This window comes from Patagioenas fasciata, chromosome 3 (genome assembly GCF_037038585.1).
Source record: "Patagioenas fasciata isolate bPatFas1 chromosome 3, bPatFas1.hap1, whole genome shotgun sequence".
NCBI classification, from domain to species: domain Eukaryota; kingdom Metazoa; phylum Chordata; class Aves; order Columbiformes; family Columbidae; genus Patagioenas; species Patagioenas fasciata.
The window spans coordinates 21227886-21239726 of NC_092522.1; positions in this window are offsets into that span (position 1 = coordinate 21227886).

An 11841-nucleotide genomic window follows, 5' to 3' on the forward strand; every position below is an offset into this window, starting at 1 on the left:
AAATTTCCTTCTCTTTTTGTATACATGGGGTTTTTAAATACAGCCAGAAGCAACCTTGTTGTGGACGATATCCAAACTCAACATGGACATTATGAAAATATTATAATTTTTACATTTGAAAGTATCTTCTGAGTGAGCATAACTACAGCAAAGCTAAATTTCTGTTCTGCATTGCCTATTGCACAATTATCCACAGCAGAGGGGATAGGCATAAAATATTTGTAATGGGGGTGGTGGAGAATTGCTGTTTGGCAGCTTTTAGTGGAGACTGCAGTGAATGTGGCCATGACACATTGGAGAGGGCCAGGCTGAAGGAATAATTTCTCCGCTTTTCCTAATCTTGCCTGAATACAATGCTTTCTGTAGGGCTGGTATGGACTTAACACGATCTGAGAGGGGCTTCAAACTCACACTGCCCAGCTGAGCCATTTGCCATGCAGAGATGTCATCAAATCCTGCAGCAAGGGGGCTGGAAACATCCCCCTCCCTTTTATCAGTTTCCAGCAGCTGCAGACTTTGCTGTTTGCTCGCACGCTGTGCAAAGCTTTAGGGATGATTCTCACGCAGTGGTTGTAGGTAGGCAGGGAGGGACCAGGAGCACAATGTGGTTCAGAGCGTGTCCCTGCCTGAAGCTCTGGGTGCTGCTGAGGTCCCTTGGGTGCTTTTGGCTGCAGCACTCAGGGACCTGCCTGCCAGCCCTGCAGGCAAAACATATTCCTTGCATCTCACGCTCAAGATTTCTTCAGAGAAGGGGTTGCTATGCAGCCTTGTTTATTCCTGGTATGTGACACTGTTTGCTTGCTGAGCTTGTACACCTGGAAGGGGGAGCCTGCTGTCCTCCTGGAGAAGGGGTCCAGCTTGACAAATGGCCATCCCTGCTTCCAGTTTTGGAAACACAGGGTCTGGAGCAGAAGAAATCCTCGTTCCCTTGTGGGTGGCAATCCGCAGCAGGGCTTTACAGCTCCTGAGGGCATTGCAAGCTTAACAACGTGGAGCAAGATTTCCAAAGTGAAGGACATGTGTGTTTGTGAAGGAGGTTGGTGGACAGCCCTGTCTCCTGTGCTATTGGTTTCTCAGCAAGGTGGTGCTCCAGGGGGGCTGGCAGGAGCCAGGCAGAGGGGTTGCTTTTACTCTGCTCTGGTAGAGGTTGCTTGGTGCAAGCATCTTTCCCAGAAAGCAATAAACTCTGGGAAAAAGAGTTGATGATTTTTTCTTTATTCCTTCTCTTTTCAACAAATTATTTCAAAAATTCTTGAAACTGTTGCTGTGTGACAGAGAGTTTGGGTGTCAGTTAAAAGAGACACAGTCCTGGGAAGTGTGGAAGGAGAGCGATGCTTGGGGTGGCAGATGGAAGGAGGGGAGAGGACAGGTGGGAGCTGCAGTGCAGATGCGGTGGTTTGTTGACAGGGAAGCTCCTCTTCATAAGAAGAGCAACAGCCTGGCCTCTGCCACGCAATGGGGAGCAGAGCAGGAGCTTCCACCTGGGCTCAGGTGCTGCTCCAGGGCTCCCTTTGCTGGTATGTGTGGGCAAATGGGCAGGTCTCCGCTCAGCTCCTGCTCCAACTCCCCTTGCTCTGACTGGGGCCAAAAAGCAAAAACTGCACTGTTTGTCCTTCCTGGCTCATACTTTTATTTTCCAGGTAGAATTGAGGAAAGTTAAAATCAAATCAACTTTCTGACTCAGCCCCTGCTAAAGATTAGGTCACTGTTTATGGCTTCTGGGGTGCTGGTTCATCTGTGCAGGATGGTAATCGAGTCTGCTCTTGCCAATGGTTTAAACTGTTGTGTTTCACGAAGTTTAACCTTGGTGATTTGCTTCAAAGGATGTGGGGGAAAAGTGGAATCTTTTTACTCCAAGCAAAGAGAGAAGTGAACCTTAGTGAGCTTACAGGCTCTCTGATACGTAAATGCCTAGTCCCAAAGCAATATCACTCTGATCAACAAACTTGCCTCCAGGTTAGCTTCTGTTTTCAAAGCTCTTTATTACTTAAAGTATAAATCTCTGAAAATTTGATCTGGGAAAGATGTAGGAGGAGGATGAGGAGGGAAGATCCAGAGTATGACACATCTCAAATTGGTTCTGGGGTGCAGAGATGTCAGCCTGCCACAGCAGCAGAGGGACGACAAACCAAACTCTCTGAAGGATTGAGATATAGGGACCCTGCTCATTATCAAAGTGTTTGCTGGTTACTTTCTCCCTCTGCTTCTCTCTTTCTTTCTCCAGAGACAATGCCTTTGCTTCACTTTTTTTTTTCATTCTATTTCTTCTTGGTAATACACCTAACAATTAGCTAGCTGGGGCTCTGCTGCAGAGACCACTGCTATAATGACAACAGTAACTGCTCATATTAGCGTAATATCCATCATCCCAGGGCCTTTGAGAGCTTTGCAAAGCTTCCAGGCATCATTTGCTATTTTCTGTTGGAGGATATGTAAGAAACTAAAGCTGACATTTTAAAAATCTGTGTCCTGCAGAGGTCACATTTATAAGCTCCTAACAGTTTTCTGGCCCTAAGATTTATGTTTCTGAGCCTTCTTTTTCTCTGCAGGCCAGTGAATGAATCGTCAGCAGAGCAAGCCCTGCCTCTGCATTCTTCCACTTGTCATGCCGTTCCTTGGCTTCGCTCACTTTCGGACATTGGAAGTGATGGCAGTTGGGAAACATGGTGTTTTCTCCCAGGTTAGTAAACCCAACCATTGCAAGTTTCGTCAGCCAACTCTACAGCGTTGCATGTCCAGCTCTGGCAGCTCCTTTTTATCCTCTTCCCTGTAAGTTCTGCGGTTTGTTGCAGAGACAGGCTATTACTCCTTGGCCTCTTAGTGGCCTCGGGCTCATGCAAGGTAGATGCTGCCAGCTGGCAGGTATTGGAAAATAAACATTTGTCCACCTTGACTGAAGGTCCTGCTTTGGGTCCCCTGGTCACCGTGGTGTGGGGCTCTGAGCAGCAGATCAGATGCAAGAAAGCCCCTGTGTTTAGCAGGCATCAACCCGTGGACACTTGGGCACTCCAGGGATTTAAATGCCTGTGGAGTTAGGTGATGCCTTGTAGGTCAGAAGAATGGAGATTTTAACTATTTCAGTGATACCTGAATGGTGGACTTAGGACCTGAACAAGACAGAGGTGCTTGAATACTGTAACAGTGGGAACTGTTGTATTTCAAGGTTCATACGGCACTAAGAACAGTACTGGGATTTCAGTGGAATAGATGTAAAAGCAATAAAACGGACAATTAAGCTGGTCTTGTTACAGGATATGGTCTTGTTTTAGTATGTCAGCCCTGCACCTCATGCTCCCAATGCTTGTTACTCATAATGAAAAATTTCAATACAGACCTCAGATCCCATGCTGCAACTGAACGAAATTGCTTCAGATCATTGAGAATTTCCCTGCCTGATGATTACACAGGAACAGGACAGAGCCCTGTCATGGTTCAACCGTGATAGCCACTCACTCACCCCCTCCCTCTCCCCCCCAACAGAGGAGAGAATCAACAGGGAAGAGAGAAACTTGGGTTGAGATAAACACAGTTTAATAAAATAACAAAATAGTAACACACTACTAGTAAATGTGTGTATATATATATATACATATAATAGAAATAAAAGATACTCAAGGCAATTCCTCAGGAAGACACCAAGCAGCCACTCCTAGGAAACAGCACCTGTTCACAGAGAGAGAAGAAAGAGGAACAAAGGCAGAAAAGCTCAGAGGTCTCTGCAAAATGGCAAAAAGCTGAACTAAACATCCTGCACCAAAAACTCCCCCGGCTCCGAAAAAAAAAAAAAAGAGAGTACGAAAAAACCCAACGTGTGCAAGAGAAAGCACCAGAGAGAAAGAGCAGAAGAGCCCGCAACCCGGAAGATCCTGACTTTTCTTAAATATGTGGCAAGATGCTAGTGCGATGGAATACTCTTATTGATCGGTGTGGATGTCAGTCAAGCTCTGCCCCATCTCTGCCCCCTTCCTCACTGCCTCACACCTGTGGGCAGAGCTCAGAGTGTCCTTGGCTCTCAGCCCAGAGCAATTAAAAACATTAACTCTGTCCTGGGGTGTTATCTCTTGCTCTCAAACTAAGTCCAAATAATGAACATGCTAGTTATAAAAAAAGAACGGTTTCTAAATGCATGAAGAAAATTTACCCATTTTCAGTCAAACCAGCAGGGCCCTTAGAATGCTCACTTGCAGTTATCTTGGATTTATGCAGCTGTTTGTGGAAACCTGCTGTAGTTAGCATGCTTGGCATTGTTCCGTGCTTGTATGAAAGATGTGTGGAACACTATTCAGGGCCCTACCAGGAGAAAACTACTGTCCAGGGAATGTATTTTAGTAGCCCTGAGAGATGGCTTCACACAGGAGTACGAGGCAGGAGATCCCTTTCCCCGAGGCTACTGAGAGGAAGGCACTGATGAAGACGAGCCAAATATTTCTAAGGAAAATGCTTTTAGAAGAAACAGACGTGACCTGAGAAACAGCTGATCTAACATTTCAAGACATGGGCCACTGGTTGGACTTAATATGAGGATGCATCTAGTTCAAGGTGCTGATTGTGACTGCTTCTGTACCCAATCCTTGAGTGTTGGGCATCTAGGGCCTTCATCCACGGCAGAAATCCTATGTGCCATGAAGACCCGCTCTCAGAAGAGACGCAGCAGCTGATTGTTGCATGCTTTTTCTAGCACTAGCCCCTGCAGTGAGGACCTCTCTGCATGAGATGCTCTGCAAAACCCTGCATGGGCTCCGGATCTCACTTTTTGAAGGTTTTCTTCAAAATGTCTAGGTGAGGAGGGGAAATGTTTCGACGCTTTTGGTCGAGGTTGGGTTACACTCAAAGCAAAGGTGTGTCAGTGTACTTGGCTCTTTCTCGTCTCATTGTGTCATGCAGTCACAGGAGCCCACAGAGCAATCGATCACCCACCTTTGGGGAATGACCGCCCTAGGCCACATCTCCAACAGAGACCGTCGCAGTGCTCAGTGGGAGCAAACTTGTGTACAGTACTCAAATAACCGTGGTGTCCAGCACAACGGCTCATTAGAGCTGGCATGAGGGATTGCTCAAGTGCTTTTTGAAGGAGCTAATGAGGTTTGGCATTCAGATCAGCTTATTCCTAACTCTTGATTTGCTGCCCTGGGTAAGCTGCTGCTTGTGGTAACTCTTGTTTCATGGTTGAGCAGGCCCGCTCTGCTGAGAGGCAGCCATTAAAGGAATTTTCAATAGGGGCATTAAACTTTTAAGATCTTCTGAATGAAAGCTGAGGGCAGAACTTATAAAAAAAGCATCATGTGGGTGATGCTTTTAACATTACATCTTTGGTGTGTGCCAATTGGTTAATATTGCTAACAAATTAAGCAAAATTAGTAACAATTGTTAGTAAATATTTGAGAAAGCAGTTTGCTGGTTCAGAAATTCCTCAAAACAGTAAGTTCAACGGTAAGTGAAAGGAGATTTTGAATGTGTAATCCTACTTGCACCATCATGCAGAGGAAAGATACAGGAGCACTTCCTGAGAGCTGTGCCTCTAACCTAAGCAGCTTTGACACGAAGAACATAGAAAAAGGGTGAGAGATACAATTAGTAGCCCAGGGATCTGACTCGCAATTCTCCCACAGGTCTGGGGAAGCTGCCCAGTGCCACCGGGCAATGGCTGTTTACTCCATGTAAAAACTTCATGTTAAAGATGCATTAGGGCCCTGTAAGCTGAAATCCACTGAAACCCCAAACAACTGTCATCACTCCAAGTTAATTTTATCCTAACAACAACTCTCTGGCTGGTGAGATATTTGATTCAACTGCCACAGTGGCTCCAATCCTGATGGACTCTGCAGGGTTGTTGGTATCAGCATGTCTCACGTAATGCTACTGTATGTTTACTGCTCTAGGAAACTACCAGAGAAACAGCTTGTTAGGTGGGAAAGAAAGTAATGGTAGCATTAAATAATCTCTGTTTGAATTTACTGGTTACTAATGATCCAAAGAAGCTGAAAATCCCAGAGGATGCATTTCCTTTCGATTAACCCAGCAGAAGGATGACAGGGAGCACATTTACTGTTGACTGTAACATCACAGGGCCTGGAGCTGTTCAAATGCAGTTGTATTCCATTTTTTCCTCTCCAGAAAGCCATTTTCAAACACTTTTTCGCTTTGTAGGGAACCTCTGCCACCGTTCTCCTCTGTACAGAGAATGGCACCAGCTTGTTTTCCGATCTCCTATCAGTAGTGGCAGAAGATGAGTCCTGCACACCCAACACTTCCCCCAGGCTGCAGACAAATTGCTCTGCCTAATGATAATTCCGGTTACAGTGGTTTCAGTGCAAGGGAGAAAGGGGTTGCCCTGCATAGCTGTACATTTTGGGTTTTCCATATCATGTACCTGGTCTGAATTAGGAACTATGCCCTGAATTTAGGCAATTAACCCTGTGGAGGCCACAGAGGTGTTGTAAGTAATGCCTTTCTTAGTTGCACTTACAGTGTGTTAGCATTTAGGTAGGACAGCCTGGCAGAGGAACAGACCTGAGGCATGGAGAGCCTGGCTTTGTGGTGCAGGGTAAATGAGTGGCAGAGGCAGCCTTCTCCCCTAGCTACAGAATACACTCATCCTGGTACTTACAACTTTATCTTGGGCATTTGAAATACCTTCAGAAATGTGGCATCCTCAGCTTCTTTTATGAGGTGATCTTAATCAGCCAAAATTGCCACTGGCATGTTTCTTAGGTATTTATCCTATGCAGTGAGATGAAAGAAAATATACCTTAATCCCTGCTTTATGCCCTAGTCCAACTCACAATTATAACTCCATTGCTTGTTTTAAAGTACGCAGTCCAAATAGACCTACATCTCTATTTTTAAAGGTATTTCGTCCCTGCCTTCCATTTAAAATAATGGGAATTAGCCTCTAAAAACCCTCTAAGCACCTTCATTCCTTGACCTTAAGCTGTCTCTGTGAATTTATCAACACTAACAAAATAAGGGTGAAAGCCAGAACTGGCCTGACTGTGTCAGTTGACTCCAGCCTTTCTGAAATCACTTGCTTTATTCCAGATGAACACTTTGACAGCTTTTGAGCAGAGTTAAATCTCTTGAGTAGGAGGTGGAGGAGTACAAGGCCTTGCTGCAATATGAACAATTTCTGTTGAAATTTGCTTGAGGATAGCATTTTATCTGACTATAAGTTTGACTGATAGGAGGGTACCTAAAGTCTCTGTACAGGCATTCTTCGTTATTTGTTTGAAGCTTACAGAATACATTAATAGGAACCTGCCTTTGCTTCTTCCATCTAGTGCAGAGGCATTTTTCCTTCTGTAATAATTTAACTGAACTGTTCTGTGATTGATCCTTCTGGCTGCACTTAGCTAGCATGTGATAGTTGTTCTGTTTGCAGACCTTTAGAGGCACCTATGAGTGGATTTTCAAAAGCAGCTCACATTGGCATCCTTCTATACTCACTGACGTTTGTAGGAATTTTACTGCTGGTTTATCATCCTGACCTCTTATCCTAAGGTACACTCAGCAAAATCCCCTCTTACCTCTCATTTAGGCCATAAGAAACGGGTTAATCCATTTAAGGAAGCAAAAGCCCTGTATGGTGACTGAAGTACCTATCAGAAGGTGAAAAGAAATCTCTAGAGTTTCGAAGTGAAAGCAACCAAACTGTTAAGGAAACGGACTGCAGAGACTGAGGCTGAAAAATGTCACATTTTGCTGTAGCACTAACCTGAAGGGCTAAGCATAAACTTCCTTTACTCTCATATACCCTGTGCACTATAACACTGCCTACAACTCCTCGAGCCCCTTGGGATGTGTGCTTGCTGATGTGAGAATGGCAGGTAGTTTCTGGATAGCTAGCAGCCCTGACTATGGGTTGTGCTGTAGCCTCAGGCTTGCTGAGGTGCTGCAAGCATGATAGATACCTCAGCAACGCTATAAATGTAGGCAATTCAGCTACAACAGCAGTTGTTTCAGCTGCTTTTCTTCTTCCTTTCCCAAGGAGTGGCAGATTTGGAAGTATTTGGCTTGTGGTTTGAGTTGTGGCTCAGAATTACTCATGGATGTGTCAGAAAATCTTACCTACCCCTTTCTGCAGAAAAGGAGTCTTGCAGACTGGTGGAAAGTGCTACAGATATGAGTTACACACCAGTCTCCACTATCATCAGCCTTGTAAACCCCCTAAAATCCAAGTACATTTGTATTAAAAAAGAGCAAACTATTCTATCCCCCATTTTTCCAGTTGTTCTTGGGGTAAGTCCAGCATGACATTACAGCTCTTTGTACCAAATGTGTGAAACGATGCTCCTTCTGCAGTGGCAGCAGCACTGAGGTCAGTGGGAACAACCCTGAGACACTGTGCTGGGCCCAACAGCACTGGGCCTGGTGAGAGACTTGCCTCTGCTGCCGTGCCCATACAGCCATGGGGAGAGCAGCTGCTGGGGTAGAGTTACGTTACAGTAGTCTTTGTCCAGCGTTTGTACTTTATGGCTATGATTTTGACAGAACGTGGAAAATGTAGCTTGAATATATCTTAATGTTGTTTTGTACGCAGGAACCCTGTAGGCAAGGCAATGCCAGGAATCGGTGGCTGTCACTTGCACTAGCAGTGTTATTTTTCCATCCAGGTTCCTGATGCTGCAGGGGAACCCATCAGCAGCTGTATCAGGCCCACCGACCAGCAGCACATCAAGTAGAGTTTCATCTGCAAAGAATCCATTGCTCCCCCCCACCATGGCCACACAAGATGATTTCACAGCAGGTAAAGGGCTGCAGCAGACTGGAGACTCCTTCAGTTGGGCTTGTTGCAATCCTGTTTCTGCAGCTTTTGCCTGGAGGATGTTTGTCTGCAGCGGCAGTGCCAGTGCCCAGGAATGCTGCTCAGCTCAGGGAGGAAGAGCGTGTTACAAAAGCTGCATTCAAAGTGCTGATCATGAGACCCTGGAGATGCTGGCAACTGCAGCAGCTATTCTTCATGCTGTACAAGTGAGAGGCCGGCCTTAGAGGCTGGGGAATGGGGAAGACATTGAACAGGACATGAGGCAGGGAAACATGCTGTGTATAATCTTGAATTTTCAGGAACAGCCAATATCAGAAATTTTGGGGGGCAGGCTATGTTTTTGTTGCTTTTGGGTGTCTCTGCAGTAAAGAAAGCAGGGAGTAAAGCCCTGTAATGGTGAAGCAGAACAAAGGAGAAGATTTGGATGGACAGTTTGTGTCCTGCAGATACAATAATCAAATACGCCAATGGGGACATCTAATGCAGAGTGCAAACCTTCTTTTAGTTATGATACCTAGTGATTAATTGTTTGTGTCCTAGTATTTTCTTTGTTGTGAAGAGAAATCTAAAACTAAACCAAATCAAAACTCAATCCAAAATGGAGTGGGAATTACAGGAACGAAGGACTTTCAAACTATTATAACTTCAGAAAGTATCTACTTATTAGACATTGCCAAACTCTAGAGACCATTGTGGGTTGTCTACACTTTGAAAGGAGAGGAAAGAAATCCTGCAGTCATGGATGGACAACTAGCAAATCATATGCAAATATGTAGAATGTTGAGCTGTCACAATGCTGGAATGCAAGTGCACCAACCAACGGAATCATTTGAGGTTACTGTCGTGGGTGACTGCCACAGTTTGCCACGGTGCAGTGTTTACCTCACTTAGAGTGCAGCTTAAGAGGCGACAAAAGGTACTCTGCTACCTACTGCGTGAAGGAGATATCAAGGAGAATTGGGTGAGAGTTGTTTAGAGTGATTCATATGGGGGCAGGAAATGTGAAAGGGTAGAGGGAGGCCCTCCCGTTGAGTCATGAGGTTCAGAAAGGATCCCCTTGCTTTCTAAACTCCTTCTTGCAGAGGAGTCTAGGTGTGGCTAGATCCAAACTTAGCCCCAGACTAGGTCAACAGTTTATGTCTAAGAGACACAAAGGGTAAAGGAAAACAGGCCAGGGATTATAGGTGTTTATGGCGAAAGGATTATATGGGCACATGCAATTCTTTATATTGCTTGCCTAGGATTTAAAAGTTTCACCATTCTGCATCTCAACCTGCTTATGTCCCCTCATGCAATTATTCAGTCCAATAGCATTATTTGAATCTGAGGTCTTCTTGCTTCTCATTGGATTCTTTCATCGTCTTCAGACAGGCCTTTGTTTTGTTTAATTGCAGACATGTTTATAGTCCATAGCCACTTTGTGCTGGCCTTGAAGGCATTATTTGGTTGAAATGAATCCTGTTTCGCTCAGCAAAGTACAAAACCGGCCTTGTCTTACGTGTCCATGATTGTCTGTATCTGCTTTTGTTTTCATTAAGTAGATACAAGTTCAGTGAATATGAGCAGAACTTTACAACATACAGTTTAAGATTTCAGCAAATTTAGCTTACTAAGTAAAGTGAGACAGACAGTATCTTAAAAATTACACAACCTTATAATCTAGTGATTAATTCTATTTCAAATGCATTTACTTGAGCTAAATGATTAGTATAAAACTTAAATTTGTGCTTATCCAGTGATCAGTGAATAGTAAAAGATCATTGCCCTACAGCCACGCTTGTCTAGCAGAGACAGCTCACTGTAGGCTCACCCAGGCTGTCATATTTATGGAATAAAGTGGTTGGCTTGAAGTCAAATTGCATACAGTGGGAAAGGTCTGCATGAGACTCCTTGCACCCACAACTTATCATTGTTCACTCTGCCATTCTATTTTCTTGTGGGTTTCCTAAAATAAGTTCTTGGCCTGGCTAAAGCTCAGGCCTTTGTCTCCTTTGGAGCCTGTACCATATTGCTGCTGGTGTGGCTGGGTGTAGGTTGAGAGCACACATCACAGTGACCATTCCAGAGGCCAGGACTAGTGTGTTAATCTTCTGTGAAAAAAAGTGTCTGGTGGTTTTTTTTTGTCTCCATATCAAATGTTGTGAATTTGAGTCTTTTGTACTGTTCTTATTTTAAAGCTAAATACCACACCTCAATTGCTGTCTACTACGGGAGCGTTCCCAAATTCAAACCCAGATACAAGGCTCTGCGAGGCAGAAGCATTGATTCAAACTTGCGGTTTTGTGGCAGCAGTTGGACTACTGAAGAAGGAGGTGAGGATGGAAGGGGGTTGAATGTGCAATGGTCGCCTCAGCCAAATGAAAAAAAATAAAAAATCAGGGAGAAAGGGTCCGTGGAGGTCAGTCCTCATGTGCTGGCTCTGCATCAGAGTAGGTGGCTGACAGAGAGCTGCAGATGATCCTGTCCTCCTTCAGTGGTGCATATGGCATCACATCTCGCTATCATTAGTTCATTACGCTTTCTCCTTCATCAACAGTAGCCAAATCACTACCACTGCCAGCCAGGACAGGGATTGTGGCCCAACTGCCATAAATCAGGCATCCTCTCCCGGATGACTGGGCCAGTGAGGCTGATGTGCATGACTTCAGCATTGGGCAAGGAGGTGACCACCCCCACCTTTCTCACCAAGCCTCGACCCAGGACCCCCAAGAGAGGGAGGCAAGCAGCGCTGACCCGGGTACCATCCAGATCAAAGACAAGCTGAAGATGAGGAGGATGTCTGACGGTCTGTCAGCCTCATACAGTGGTAAGGCGGGAACCTGCCTGCTCTCCTGTGGGAAGAAGGGTCTTTTCCCAGCCTAGAAAGCTAGTGCACATTCCCAGGGAACAGTTGTGCCCCCTGCAATAACCTTCCCTGTTGCTGTAGGGGTGTACAACTGTGAGGCAGGGAGAGGAGCAGGAGAGTGAATGTGCAGGTGAATAATTCTGGATATGCACAGGTCCATGGGCTCTCTGTTATTCGACAGGAGCTCAGAGGACCAGGATGCTCCTCTGGTGGCTCTGTGGGAGTGCCTAAGTGT